Source organism: Dipodomys spectabilis, unplaced genomic scaffold (assembly GCF_019054845.1).
Source record: "Dipodomys spectabilis isolate Male_0828 unplaced genomic scaffold, ASM1905484v1 ptg000053l, whole genome shotgun sequence".
In the NCBI taxonomy this organism is placed as follows: domain Eukaryota; kingdom Metazoa; phylum Chordata; class Mammalia; order Rodentia; family Heteromyidae; genus Dipodomys; species Dipodomys spectabilis.
The window spans coordinates 12,480,075-12,496,202 of NW_024870730.1; the positions used below are offsets into that span (position 1 = coordinate 12,480,075).

Sequence of the window (16,128 nt, forward strand, 5' to 3'; positions counted from 1 at the left end):
ATAGATGAAAGATGAAGGATGAAGGAGGAGAAGGAGAAGGAGAAGAAGAAGGAGAAGGAGAAGGAAAGGGAGAGGAAGAAGAAGAAGAAACTCAAAAGGAGAATATATGTAAGGCATTGGTGGCTCATGCCTGTAATCTGATCTACTTTGGAAGCTGGTATTTGAGGATTGAGGTTCAAAGTCCAGACGGGAAAGTCTGTAAGGTTCTTCTCTCCAATTAAGCCAGAAGTGAACCTGTGGCTCACATGGTAGAGCATTAGACTTGAGCAGAAAAGCTCAGGGAAAGCACCTAGGCTCTAAGTTCAAGCCCCAGGATTGGCACACACAAAAAGAAAAGAATAGGAATTATTTGACTACTGAAGTGGGCAACCTGTCTGTGAATTATACATCCTAGGAGTGTACAACAAAATATTGGAATATTCTACTAGGCCAAATTCAACAGCTATACAGCTCAGGAAAACAATCTTTTTCAATAAACAATCTATAGCCATAGAACTTAGGTTTAATTATGTGTGTGGTGGGTGGGGAGGGGCTTGAACTCAGTCCTGGGGCTTGAACTCAGGGCCTAAGCTCTGTCTCTGAGCTTATTTTTTTGCTCAAAGCTAGTGCTCTACCACTTGAGCCACAGCTCTACTTCTGGCGTTTTGGGTAGTTTAGTGGAGATAAAAATCTCACAGATGGGCTGGGAAGGTAGCTCAGTGGTAGAGCGCTTGCCTTGCATGCATGAGGCCCTGGGTTCCATTCCTCAGCACCACATAAGCAGAAAAAAAAAAAAAACAAACAAACCTGAAGTGGTACTGTGGCTCAAGTGGTAGAGCGCTAGCCTTGAGCTGAAGAGCTGAGGGACAGTGCCCAGGCCCAGAGTTCAGGCCTCACAACCGGACCCCCCCCCCAAAAAAAAAAGTATTTCACAGACATTCCTGCCCAGGCTGGCTTCAAACTGTGACCCTCAGATCTCAGCTTCCTGAGTAGCTAGGATTACAGGTGTGAGCCACGGCACCTGGCAAGGTTTAATTCTTGTAGAGAAAGAGTACAAATTCCAGAGAAATAAAGTAGAGACTAGTTCTCCCAATGCAATATCTGGCAGTTTTGCTAGTCATGTGGTAATTACACAGCCTGGCTGCCATCTTAAAGGAGCTGCCATCAAGGGCAAGAGCAACACTAGAACCCAATAATGGCTTTAAATCTCAGTCCCTAGGCATGATTCTTTCCCATATTAAGTATAGATGTACATTAAGTTAGTGATAGTTCTTAAGTATCCTCTTTATATTCTATATTGGAAATGTAGCTTTAGAGAAAGGATGAGGATAAAAGGAAGACATGGGAGACAACTTTCTTTACAAGGCACAGGGAGAGGCAGCCCCAGGCCTCTGCAGTGAACAAAGACATTCCATTCAGATAGCAGCTAAAATGGCAGGTTAGCCAGCTGCAGGGAATAAAAAGCCAAAAGTCTAAAATCTCACTGGAAAAAAATAAATAAGAGAAAACATAAAAAACTGGGTAGGCCATAAAAGCTGAGAGAGAGTCTCAGGAGCTAGCCCTCTGGGAAAAGCCACTGATTCCAGACATGCCACAACCCCACCCACACTCAAGTCATTCCCAGCCACTCCAAGCTCCAGGAGCCAGCCTCTTCCTACCTGCATTATACACAAAACAGATGGCTTTCCCACTAAATTAGTCTGGGCAGAGGGACATAAAGCCCCCAAGTCTGTAAGGCAGAACATTTTTCTGCCTGATCAAACAAACCAATTTAAAAAACCAACTAAGCCACAAGGAAAACTGACCACTGCAAGGAAATCAAAGGCTTCAAGAGAATAGATAGTGGACATAGGGGAAACATAAGATCCCCCAAATAAATTGAAGAGATTGTTTTCTAAATATAATTTTTTTCTATTTTTATTTTCCTTTCTCCCTATTGTTTTTTTCTTCTTCATTGCTGTTCTGTTCATTCCTAGATGCACTGCCTACAGTGATTACTAAGCTTCCTCCCTAATTGTGTGCATACTTAATTCAGACTATATTTTGATTACTCAGTTCTCTATTTCTCACCCTTAGTATTTTTCATTTTAGTATTGTTACTTTATACATATATTTAAAAATGCATACACTATGACCAAATGGGGTTCATTCCAGGGATGCAAAGCTGGTTCAATATAAACAAGTCAATTGTAATTCAACATATCAATAGGAGGAAGGACAAGAACCACATGATCATCTCAATAGATGCAGAAAAAGCATTTGACAAGGTCCAACATGGTGAAAGCTCTGGAGAAACTAGGAATCCATGGCACATTCCTCAATATAATAAAGGCTGTTATGACAAACCTACAGCTAGCTTTATACTTAATGGTGGAAAGTTAAAGCCATTTCCTCTATAATCAGGAATGAGACAAGGATATCACTCTAGCAACTCCTCTTCAATATAGTACTGGAATTCCTAAGCAGAGCAATAAGGCAAGAGGCAAACATAAAGCAGATCCAAATAGGGAAAGAAGTAAAACTCGCCCTCTTAGCAGATGACATGATCCTGTATTTAAAGATTCCCATAGATTCCTCTCCCAAGTTACTTGAGCTGATCCAAAACTTTGGTTAAAAGTAGCAGGGTATAGCCAGGCGCAGGTGGCCCATGCCTGTAATTCTAGCTACTCAGGGGGCTGAGATCTGAAGATAGCAAGCAAGTCAAAGCCAGCCCAGGCAAGAAAACCTGTGAGACTCTTATCTCCGATAAACCACCAGAAAACTGCAAGTGGCGCTGTGGCTCAAGTGGTAGAGCGCTCGCCTTGAGCTGAAGAGCCCAGGGACAGTACCCAGGCTCAGAGTTCACAATGGGCAAAAAAAAAAAAAAAAGTAATGGTATAAAATTGACCCTCAGATATAGGAGTTCTCAAGATGGCGACGGGGCAGTAGGGAAACGCCACAGCTCTCTCCAACCAAAAAGAGAGTTCGAGTTCCAACCTTTAATCTCCCCAAGAGACCGACAACAACAAAAAGACGAACACTCAGAGAAAAACCAGAGGTGGAAAATAACAAAAAAAGAAAGAGAGGAAAAGAAGAATTTCAGAACAGAGAAGAGCGAAGACCCCTCCCCCAACCTTTACTGGCCGCGCGGCAGTGCGCCAAGCCGCCGGCCAGCCGGCCCGGCGGGGGCTGCCGGAGCCACAGAGACACAGGGGGCTGCTTGCAGATCACCAGGTACCGGATTGCAGAACAGCGGATCGCCAGGAACAGAGAAACCTATCAGCCGGGAGTCTCCAGGAGGATCCCACCCCACCCATCACTCTCCACCGGAGCGGAGAGGCTCCATCCCGCCAAAGCCGCCCGGCACCAGCAGCGCCACAAAGGGACCTGTCGCGATCGCAACGACCCGGCGGGGGGCCGCCCAACCCAGCCCGCAACCACCCCAACTGAACTCGGACTGCAACAACAACTGACGGACTGCAACAACAACTGACGACCTACAGGGTGAGTACCCACCAGGGGACAGGGAATCCATCAAGGGAGACCAGAGCTGGAGGGAATCCCCAGACCCTGACCTAGACTCCCTACCCCAACACCCGGACCACAGGACCCACTAAAACTGGGAACTGTTCGAGAGCCCCACCAGCCGGTGGAGCACACTCTGCTGGCCAGGCCAGAGCAAGAGCGCCCCGGGAAGGGAGCTTAAATGCTCAAGCCAGGAACAGTGCCCCTGGGTCAAGACTACCAACAGTAGAAGAAATTTGAACTGTGTCCTCCAGGCTGCATAACCAAGGCGGTATACACATTAGCACAGGCCTAACGAGCGCGCTCCAGGCTGGGGCCGGAACCAGGCCAGGGGACCGGCGCCTGAACAAAGCAAAAAGGGTCAGAAGTGGGGCTGTGGCTCAAATGGTAGGGTGCCAGCCCTGAGCTGAAGAGCTGAGGGACAACACCCAAACCTAGAGTTCAAGCCCACAACCAGCCCAAAACAAACAAAAACACATCAGGAGCCCATAGCAGACTCCAGTATTTGGGAGAGTGCATCCAGAGCATCTGATCTTCCCAAGAGCACCCGCAGGAGCAAACACAAGCAGTCTAGGCTGCTCAACCCTTCCAAAGGCGGGAATTGCTACAGCAGAGAGCTGAGAATCCTAAGTGAATAGCAGCTGGAAATAGGCTCCCAACAGAATCCAGATCAGACACAGACTCTCTCTACCAATAGAGAATCAGCAACCAAGCAAAGACAGACACACCAAAACAAGATTGAAGAGCAGTCTCCTGAACCCCCATGCGAAAATCACAGAGAAAAATCACAAGGTTTACCACTACCCAGGACAGCAAGCTCACCTCAAAAGCCAGCAGCCACGCAGGGGAGAGCCCCAGTGGGAGCAAAGCAGGAATGGAAGACAAAAACTACATCCAAGGGTTGCTGGAGGCAATGACTCAAGAAATAAAGCGAGAAATGGATCAGAAATTGAAAGAGCACAAGGATGAACTATCAAAAGATATACAGGATATCAAACAAAAATTGGATGCAAAAATAGAAGCTGCACAAACCTCAGTAAGAAGTGAGATAAACGCCAAATTAGAGGTAATGCATACTGATATCACCTCATTGAGAGGTGAGATCAGTACTCTGAGAACCAACATTGAATCCATAAAGGGATCCATTTCCATCATGCAAACCACAATAGAAGCCACGGTCAACAGAGTGAATGAAATGGAAGGTAGAGTGTCAGATACAGAAGACAGAATACACCAACTGGACCAAAAAGTGACAGATATGGAAAAATCACTCAAATTAAACCAAAGGGAAATTCAAGAGCAAGCAGATAATGCTAAAAAATTTAACCTTCGCATAATCGGAGTGGACGAAGGTGAGGAATTCCAGAGCAAGGGAATGCAACACCTATTTAACAAGATAGTCAATGAAAATTTTCCCCACCTCAAAAACGACCATCTTAACTACATCACAAAAGCTTATCGAACACCCAACAAGCAAGATCCCAGGAGAAACACTTCTAGGCACATAATAGTAACAATGATGGATCTGAATAATAAGGAAACAATCCTGCATGCAGCAAAAATGAAGAAGGAGCTATACTACAACGGGAAAAAAATTAGAATCACTGCAGATCTCTCCACACAAACAATGAATGCAAGAAAAGCCTGGGAAAGCACCATACGAGCCCTGAGAGCCAATAACTGCCAACCCAGACTGATATACCCGGCAAAGCTAGCATTCACATTCGATGGAGAACTGAAAACTTTTAATAGCAAAGAAAAACTAAATGAATACATAAACATTAAGCCAGCATTACAAAGAATTCTAAGAGGGGGGACACAACCTGAAGAAAGCAACCAGGAACTGGGACCTGCCCCAAACAGGCATTACTCAAAGTCTAACTGAGCAAGCACAGGAGGAAAGGAAAGAAGAAAAACTTAGGAAAACGGAATGGCAGGGACAACAATGCATCTCTCTATACTTTCTCTTAATATAAATGGGCTGAATTCGCCAATTAAAAGAAAACGAACTGAGGACTGGATCAGAAAACAAGACCCATCCATCTGTTGCCTTCAGGAGACCCACCTCTCAGCCAAACATACAAACAAACTCAGAGTGAAGGGGTGGAAAAGGATCTACCAATCAAATGCCCCCAATAAGAAAGCAGGTGTAGCTATCCTGATATCTGACAAAATAAACTTTTCATTAAAATCAGTACAGAAAGACAAGGACGGACATTACATATTAATAAAGGGAACAATCCAAGAGGAGGATATAACCATCATCAACTTATATGCCCCAAATATCGGTGCACCCAGATATGTTAAACAAATGCTCTCAAACTTACAGAATAAAATAGATCCCAATACGATAATACTAGGAGACTTTAACACGCCACTCTCACCAAAGGACAGGTCTACCAACCAGAGGATTGGCAAAGAAGCTACCGAATTAAGTGAGGCCATACTTCAAGCGGAATTAACTGACATCTACCGAGTATTTCACCCTAAAACAACACAGTACACATTCTTCTCAGCAGCTCATGGAACTTTCTCCAAAATAGACCATATCATAGTTCATTCAAGGAACTTAAGCAAATACAAAGGGATCGACATAATCCCCTGTATCCTATCTGACCACAGTGGAATCAAGCTAGCTCTCAATAACAAAGCATACCGCAGAAATTTCTCTAATACATGGAAATTGAACAGCACACTCCTTAACAAGGCCTGGGTAACAGAAGAGATCAGAGAAGAAATAAAGCATTTCCTAGAACTCAATGAAAATGAAAACACCTCACAAAGAAACTTGTGGGACACAGCAAAAGCAGTCCTGAGGGGCAAATTTATTGCCCTCAGTGCCCACATCAAGAGAATGGAGACAGACCAAGTAAATAATCTCATGTTGCAACTAAAACAGCTAGAAAAACAAGAAAAAATGGGACCTAAAGCTACTAGACGAAGCCAGATAACCAAATTGAGAGCAGAGATTAACCAATTAGAAAATCAGAAAACCATAACCAAAATAAACCAAACAAAAAGCTGGTTCTTTGAAAAAATAAACAAAATTGATGGCCCGTTGGCAAGATTAATTAAAAAAAGAAGAGAGGAAACCCATATTAATAGGATTAGGGATGCCACGGGAAACATCACAACACGTACCCAAGATATCCAAACAATTCTAACAGACTACTTTCAAAAGCTATACTCTCTAAAGGAAGAAAATCTGGCGGAAATGGATGCATTTTTAGAGAAATACAAGTTACCCAAACTGAGCAAAGAAGAAGTTAACCAATTAAATAAGCCAATATCCTATAATGAGATACAGGAAGCTATCAAAAGTCTTCCAACAAAAAAAAGCCCAGGACCAGATGGATTCACAGCAGAATTCTATAAGACCTTTAAAGAAGAACTAATACCCATACTCCTCAAGCTCTTCAGAGAAACAGAGAAGGAGGGAGCTATCCCAAACTCATTCTACGAAGCCAATATCACACTCATCCCCAAACCAGGCAAAGACCCAACCAAAAAGGAGAATTACAGGCCAATCTCCTTGATGAACACAGATGCAAAGATCCTTAACAAGATTCTAGCTAACAGAATCCAGAAACACATAAAAAAAATAATACACTATGATCAGGTAGGCTTCATCCCAGAGACACAGGGATGGTTTAACATACGTAAGTCAATAAATGTAATCCAGCATATCAACAGAGCCAAGGTCAAGAATCACATGATTATCGCCACAGATGCAGAAAAGGCCTTTGATAAAATTCAACATTCATTCATGCTAAAAGCTCTGGAGAAAATAGGAATAGAAGGAACATTTCTAAAAACAATAAAAGCCATTTATGACAGACCAATAGCCAATATTATACTTAATGGGGAAAAGCTACAACCAATCCTCCTAAAAACAGGAACAAGGCAAGGATGTCCACTGTCTCCACTCCTCTTCAACATAGTCCTAGAACCCTTAGCCAGGGCAATAAGGCAAGAAAAAGACATTAAAGGGATCCGCATAGGGAAAGAAGAAGTGAAACTATCCCTTTTTGCAGACGACATGATACTATACCTCCACGATCCCAAAAACTCCATCCCCAAACTTTTAGAAATCATAAGTCACTTCGGCAAAATAGCAGGATACAAAATAAACCCACAAAAATCAGTTGCCTTCCTATACACTGATAACGCACAGGAAGAGAGGGAAATAAAGGGAGCAACCCCATTCACAATAACCTCCCAAAAAATAAAATATTTAGGAATTAACCTAACCAAAGATGTAAAAGAACTATTTAATGAGAACTATAAAAAGTTAAAGAAAGAAATTGCAGAAGACACTAGGAAATGGAAAGACCTCCCATGCTCCTGGATAGGCCGACTTAATATAGTAAAGATGGTGATACTTCCAAAATTAATATACAAATTCAATGCAATTCCTATTAAAATCCCAATGACGTACATCACTGAAATACAGAAAACAGTCCAAAAATTTATATGGAACAACAAAAGACCTAGAATAGCCAAAACAATTCTAGGGGATAAAGACAATATGGGAGGGCTATCCATGCCGAACTTCAAACTCTACTACAGAGCTATAATCACAAAGACAGCATGGTACTGGCACAAAAACAGACCCGAAGACCAATGGAACAGAATAGAAGATCCAGATATAAATCCACAGGCCTACAGCCAGCTGATATTCGACAAAGGAGCCAAAGACATACAATGGAAGAAACACAACCTCTTCAACCGCTGGTGCTGGGAAAACTGGGCAGCCACATGCAGAAAACTAAAAGTGGACCCCAGCCTATCACCATGCACCAACATCAACTCAAAATGGATTAAAGACCTTAACATTAAACCTGAATCTCTGAAACTACTGCAGGACAGAGTAGGAGAGACACTTGAACTAATAGGCACAGGAAGGAACTTCCTGAACAGAGTCCCAGGGTCACAACAAGTTGGAGAGAGACTCGACAAATGGGACTACCTTAAAATAAAAAGCTTCTGCACAGCTAAATCTATCGCAACTAAGCTAGAAAGACAACCAACTAATTGGGAAAAAATATTTACCAGCAATATATCAGACAAGGGGTTAACATCCTGTATATACAGGGAACTCAAGAAACTAATCCCTCCCAAACCTAACAAACCAATTACTAAATGGGCAAGGGAACTAAAGAGGGACTTCTCAAATGAAGAAATAAAAATGGCAAAGAAACACATGAGGAAATGTTCATCATCCCTGGTGGTGAAGGAAATGCAAATAAAGACAACCCTGAGATACCACCTTACCCCAGTCAGAATGTCCCACATCCACAAATCAGCCAACGACAAATGCTGGAGGGGATGTGGAGAAAGAGGAACCCTATTACACTGCTGGTGGGAATGTACACTTATACAACCACTTTGGAAAGCAGTCTGGAGGGTCCTTAGAAAGCTAAAGATTGACCTCCCTTACGACCCAGTCATACCACTTCTAGGCATCTACCCTGAACAACAGGAACCAATATACAAGGACACGTGCACCTCCATGTTTATTGCAGCACTGTTCGCAATAGCTAGGATATGGAAACAACCTAGGTGCCCCACCACAGATGAATGGATCCAAAAATTGTGGTATCTATACACAATGGAATATTATGCAGCCATTAGAAATGACAAAATAATGGCATTTGCAGGGAAATGGATGGAGCTAGAAGGAATCATGTTGAGCGAGGTAAGCCAAGAACGAAGAGACAAACGGTACATGGTCTCCCTCATAAGTGGATGCTAAATCCAAAAGGTTAGTGATACGACAAAACTAACAGGACTTAAGAAACAAAGAACTCCCGCTCATCTGGTTGAACCACTACTAAATATCCTCATGCTGCTGATCACAAATATGGTATATAACATGTGAACACTGTTATATATTACAGACTGTGGTAGACAATTTGCTCCAGGGAAGTTAGAATGAACTTGTGACTTTGAAATTATGTAATCATTTAATCACAATCAAAAAAAAAAAAAAAAAAAAGAACCTCGGGGAAGGGAGGGAGGGAGGGGATGGTAGGGGGAAAACAATGGAGGGGGTAACAATGTTCAAGAGGAAGTGTACTCATAACCTCACTCATGTAACTGTGACCCTCTGTATAGTAGCTTTACAATAAAAAAAAAAAAAAAAAATAAAATTGACCCTCAAAAATCAGTAGCTTTTCTGTATGCCAACAATAAGAAGAGTGAGGTTGAAATCAGAAAAGCAACTCCTTTTATAATAGCCTCAACAACAACAACAACTAGGAATTAATTTATCCAAGGAAGTGAAGGATCTCTATAATGAAACTTTAAAAACCTGAAAAAGGGAAATTAAAGCAGATTTATGGAAGTGGAAAACCTTCCCATGCTCTGGGATTGGGAGGATTAACCACGAAAATGGCAATACTGCCCAGAGCTATCTACAAATTCAATGCAATGCCTATAAACATCCCAACATCATTCTTTAATGAAATACAGGATGTAATCCAAAAATTCATATGGAATAATAGAAGACATTGAATAGCAAGAACAATTCTTAGCAGGAAGAACAGTGCTGGAGGAATATCAATATCAAACTCTATTACAAAGCTGCAGTTAGATAAAAACAGTACTGATACATGAACAGGCTTGAGGACCAATAGAATTAAAGACCCAGAAATGATCTCACAGACCTATGGCTACCTAATTTTTGACAAGGGAGCCAAAAACATCAGATGGAAGAAAGACAGCCTCTTCAACAAATGGTGCTGGCAGAATTAGCTATAGACATGTAGAAAACTGAAGTTACATCCTTACACATCACTCTGCACCAGAATCAACTCCAAATGGATCAAAGACCTCAAAGGAAGAGCAGATACCCTGAATTTTTTTTTTTTTTTTTTGGTCTGGTTGTGGGGCCTGAACTCTGGGCCTGGGCGCTGTCCCTCAGCTCTTCAGCTCAAGGCTAGCGTTCTACCACTTGAGCCACAGTGCCACTTCAGGCTTTTTTTTCTGCTTATGTGGTCCTGAGGAATCGAACCCAGGGCTTCATGCATGCAAGGCAAGCGCTCTACCACTGAGCCACCTTCCCAGCCCCGTACCCTGAAAATATTACAGGAAGGAATAGGGAATACTCTAGGGCCCCTTGGCATAGGTTGAAACTTCCTAAATAAAGATCCAGAAACACAACAAATCAAATGAAGACTGGATAAAATGGGATTACATTAAACTGCAGCGCTTCTGCATGACAAAGGACAGAGCTAGCAAGATAAATAGAAAGCTCCCAAATTGGGAGAGAATCTTCACTAACTATACAACAGACAAGAGCCTCATATCAAAAACATACCTAGAGCTCAAAAAAATCCTCCAACAACAAATCCTCAAAGAAACAACCACCTCATTAATAAATGGGCTAAATAATTAAAAAGATACTCCTCTGGAGAGGAAATAAGAATAGCCAATAGACACATGAAGAAATGTTCAACATCTCTGGCTATAAAAGAAATGCAAATCAAAACCACATTGAGATTCCACCTTACCCCAGTGAGAATGGCCATTATCAAGAAAACAAGTAATAGTAGATGCTGGTGGGGATGTGACCAAAAGGGAACACTACTAACACTATTGGTGGGAATATAAACTTGTTCAACCACTCTGGAAAGCCATATGGAGGTTCCTCAAAAGACTAAACATAGAGCTCTTCTATGACCTTGCAATCCCACTTCTTGGCATTTACCCAAATGATCACAAACAAGGCCACACTAAAGCTACCAGCACACCTATGTTCATTGCAGCATTGTTCTCCATAGCTAAGACATGGAACCAACCCAGATGCCCTTCAGTAGATGAATAGATCAAAAAATGTGGTATATATACACAATGGAATTCTATGCTTCCATAAGAAAGAATGGCATCACTACATTCATAAGGGACTGGAAAGACTTGGAAAATATCATATTAAGTGATGTAATCCAGACCCAAAGAAACATAGGCTGCTTGTTTCCCTCATTTGCAATCATTAGTATATGTCAAGGATAGTCCTAGCAGAAGATCACAATCGCTCAATAGCTATGTACATATGACCATATAAGATGATGCTAATCAAAATGAACTCCAAGATATGGAAACAAGAGGGTTTTTTTTTTTGTTGTTGTTGCTGCTGTTGTTTTTAATGCACTGTGTGCAGTTATTCTTTTTCCTTCTGTTTGTTTGTTTTTCCTTTTGATTTACTCCCTGTTGAAACAAGAGGGTTTTTGTTGTTGTTACTGTTGTTGTTTTTAATGCACTGTGTGCAGTTATTTCTTTTTCCTTCAGTTTGTTTGTTTTTCCTTTTTGTTTACTCCCTGTTGTCACTGTTTTTGATTTTGGTACCCTGTGTCTTGTATATATGTTTATCTGATTTGGGGAGGAAAAGGAAATAACAAAATGGTGAGACAAAGGACAAAGGGTGAACCAATGCAACAGAGATACTCACAAGATACTATGTTGCAAATGAACTTTACAACTGGGGGGGGGTGGTAGTGGGGTATGTGTGTAAGAAAAGGACGGAGGGAGTAACAATGTTCAGAAAAAAATGTACTTATTACATTAGTTATGTAACTGTAACCCCTCTGCATATTACCCTTGCAAAAAAATAAAGTCGGGCAAGATTGTTAGACCTTGTGTTCAAACCCCAGTACTGGTGCACATGTACACACACACACACACACACACACACACACACACACACACACACACACACATACAATTAGGACCCAACCATTTGTTGCCTACAAGAAATATATATCACTGACAAAGATAAATATAAACTTAGGGTGAAAGGATGAAAAAAGATATTCCAATCAATCAATGTTCCTCAATAAATTAAAAATAGACCTACCTTTTGACCCAACCATTCCACCTTGGACATATATTTGAAGGAGTGAAAATCAATACACAAGAGAAATACCTGCACACTCATGCTTATTGCAGTAGTTCACAATAGCCAAACTGAAATCCAATGAGAAGCTCAACAATAGATGACTAGATAAATACCTTAAATTAATGTCAGAGAACATCACACATCCTTAAAGAAAACTCATGTTATTTTCAGGAATATGAATGGAATAAATACGAGAATATCATGTTGAGTGAGATAAGCTAAGCTCAAAAAGCCAAATATCATGTTTTCACTCATTTAGGGAGGCTAGTGACACTCCTAATGAATACATGTTCATATATGTTCATGAGCACCTATACATATCTATATACATATACATGATTCTAACTGTGGGACTGTTAGAGGGATGAAGAAGAGAGAAGAGGGTGAAAAAGGAAGATGGAGGAGAAATCATTCCAAAACACATCACAAACTATATATGAAGATAGCATAAGGAATCTCAATGAAAGCTGTTGGTCAATGGATGTTGTAGGATGGGGAAAGAAAAAGCAATATAAAATGTTATTCTGACCTCCTGGGCTGCAGGAAGCTCACTACAAGCCCAGTTGGGATGCCATTGCATACCATTCCATTGTGAATAGACATTGATGTGGCAATGTGAACCTCACATTTCTGTACATGGGTGGAAGATTTTCTCAAAGTTTTGGGCAGAAGTGGGTTTCTGTTATTTACACGCATCTGTCCCTGACCCTTTGTTTTGTTTTTACTTTTAACCCTTATTTATTAGTATTGCAGGCCACAGGCATGGCAGGTGATTAACAGGTGAAGAACCAATGGAAAAGTGTTTAAACTCCTGTGTTTGCTAACAGGCTTCTGAATGTATTGCTGTGGTCCATGGAGAGGGCTGGACAAGGTAGCAAGGAGTTGCTATATCAGCTACCACAGCCTTAAAACGAAGTTGGTGTCTCTTTGGACTTTAAAAATGTTCCTATGCAAAAATGTTCCGATGCAGCTTATTTTATTTTTGTTTAATCAAATGAACAACAGGGTTTTTCCAAGGGAAAAATATTAAAATATATACACGATTAAAATATACACGTCTGAAATATCTTGAAGAAATTCCTTGGTGTAATTAACTTACACCAAAAGTAATACATAGCAAGAAAGCAAAGTAGACTCTGATGGTGGGGGGAGGGAAGCAGGTAGTCTGTAGTAGAACTTGACAACAGTTTGCTAAGAAGCAAAGAGAACAGTAACAGGAAAGGGTTGGGGGAAGATACAGACCATAAGAACATGTTCTTTTCTTCTCAATAATGGATTCAAACCAATACATTAAATCATTCATGAAGTCAGAGTCCTCATGGTTTAATCATCTCTGGATATACCTCCACAAATATAACCAGAGGTGTGCTTTGCTGTTTTTCAAAAATATCCTTGATTTTGATCAAGTAGACAAAACCACCAAAAGTGACATCAATTAAGCTATATTATACTCATAAACTGACATGTCAAAACTCCTCTGTAGAACTACTTAATTTTAAAAATTAAAAAAAAAATGATTACATTCTACTTGTCAATTTGATACCCAAACACAACTTCTTAAACTATAACATTTTGTCTCAGCTCTGCCCTCCAAAAGATCATGTCCATTTTATAATGCAAAATGCATTTAGCCCATCTCTAAGAGTTCCCAAAGTCTTAACAGCCCCAATGTTCAAAAATCCCAGTCTAACGTCTCTTCTGAGACTCAGGGAAAATTCTTAGCTGTGAACCCCGGATTTTTTGCCAGTCCTGGGGCTCAAACTCAGGGCCTAGTCACTGTCCCTGAGTTTCTTTTGCTCAAAGCTAGCACTCTACCACTTGAGCCACAGCACCATATCTGGCTTTTTCTGTTCAGGTGGCACTGAGGAATTAAACCCAGGGCTTCATGCATACCAGGCAAGCACTCTACCACTAAGCCACTTTCCCAGCCCTCCTAGACTCTTGAATAGCTAGGATTAGAGGACTGAGCCCTTGCACCCAGTTGCAAGGGGATCTTAAGGTCGAGGTCAGCCTGCATTAGATAGCAAGCCCCTTTCATACACACCAAAAAAGTGTGTGGAGGGGAGGCAAATTAGGATGACTAAAATGCACACAGGCAGAAGCAAGTGGGGATGAAGGTCAGGGGATTGCTAAGTATGTAGCCACCGGGTGTTGATTCATGTCACTGCCAAAGGTAGGAGCTAGATCTACTAGCAGGTGTTACCGGGCAATTCGGTACGGAAATCTCTCACAAACTCTCCTGTCTCCCATCTTACCAAAAGTCTCTTTCCTTGCCTTATCTAAGTTCCCAACACCCTGCGCTCAGCAGGTCTGCCTGCCATCCAGGGGAGTAAAGTGGGGGCAGGGAACAAGGCCGGTGGGCCAGCGTCCAGCACTAGTCGAGAACGCAGCTAACATCCGATGGAACCCGTGGACTACGGGCCTCCAGGGCCCAAGGCTTCGGAGAACTCAGTTTCCCTTTCTTTAAAGAACTTCCCCCCAGGGCCCGCCCCTTCCGTAGTGAAGTCCTGCCCCGTCGCCGCCCCGACCTCCCGACGCCCCACCCTTTTCCTTTAAGATAGACAGAAGAGAACAGAGTTTGGCGCCAACTGTGTGGGTTTTTTTCCTCCTTCCAAAGGCGGGAACTTGTTGTGTGCGCCGGGACGTGCTTTGCGTCTCAGGTGATTGGTCGCGGGCCCTCCGTCCCGCCTAGTCGCTCGGATTCCGTCCTGCGATTGGTGGAAATGCCAGAGAGACCTCAGTGACCAGAAAGGAACCCGGGCTGTCCGGGTCTGGAGAGGGCGGGTAAGTTCCTGTGGGGACCCACGTCGCGCGAGGCTCCGAGTGAAGACTCTGCATGCTGCAGTAGTGTCCTGAGCGGAGGTCGGCGGCGATCACAAGGCCAGACTCGGAGGAAATCTTCTGGAACCGCCGAGTCCGTGGGGCAAGGGCCGCGCCTGACCTCTGGGGGCCGCAGGTAGCCCCTTTCCCTCCACCTTGGGTGCTGCTCCTTGGTCCGTCCTCCTCCGTGTCCTTCCGTCTCAGGGTGGCCCCTCGCGAGGGTCTGGTGGGGGCCGGGAGCGAACGCATGGGGAAATTGCCCTTTTTTTAACCATTCGTCCCACCCCTCCCCCCCGGCCCAGGTTTTGCCTCGGTCTGTGCCTGAACGCCTGGGGGGACATCCACGGAGAGGTGGCAGAGTGGCAGCGGATGCTAGCTGGTCCTGAAGCTGTTCAGCCCGCAGAAGTGGTTTATCTTGGTCTCTACAGCACCTAGAACTAAGATGCGATGTGGAATACCCAGAATCTAGGGATTTGTGCTCTAGGATCAGGTTGACTTTGACTTTCCTGCCCCCTTCCTAGGTCTTTCCTGCTCTCCTCAGATCCAGCACCCACAACCTTTTGGCTTCTTAAAGCCCTCCAGCCTCTCCCTCACCCGAAGCCATCCAAGAAATTGTTGACATGAAAGAGTTTCTCTCATCTGCCTCCCTACCTACCTCGAAATATTTTTTTTCCTAGCATTCCCTGTCATTTTACAACAGGCCTGAGGTTTAATCCTAGCCTCCTTCACTCACCAGCAGTTTGCTTTGGGCTAATTTATTAGTTTTTTCTTTTTTTTTCCGGTCATGGGGCTTGAACTCTGGGCCTGGGCGCTGGCTCAAGGCTAGTGCTCTACCGCTTAGGCCGCAGCACCACTTCCGGTTTTCTGGTGGTTAATTGTTGATGAGTCTCACGGACTTTCCTGCCCTGGCTGGCTTCGAACCGCTTAGA

The 16,128-nt window shown here is 42.9% G+C and overlaps 1 protein-coding gene across 3 annotated transcripts in view; it reads left to right on the plus strand.

Annotated features, from left to right (window-relative positions):
- Positions 1 to 15,115: 15,115 nt before the first annotated feature.
- Positions 15,116 to 16,128, plus strand: part of Casp8ap2 (caspase 8 associated protein 2) — a 31,751-nt gene continuing 30,738 nt past the window's right edge. For 2 of the 3 annotated variants that reach the window (XM_042679543.1, XM_042679545.1), the window contains exon 1: positions 15,131 to 15,335. The gene's annotated coding sequence lies outside the window, so the exon portion shown is untranslated. Of the gene's footprint in view, positions 15,336 to 16,128 lie in introns of all 3 variants that reach the window. The other variant, XM_042679544.1, reaches the window with a different exon arrangement.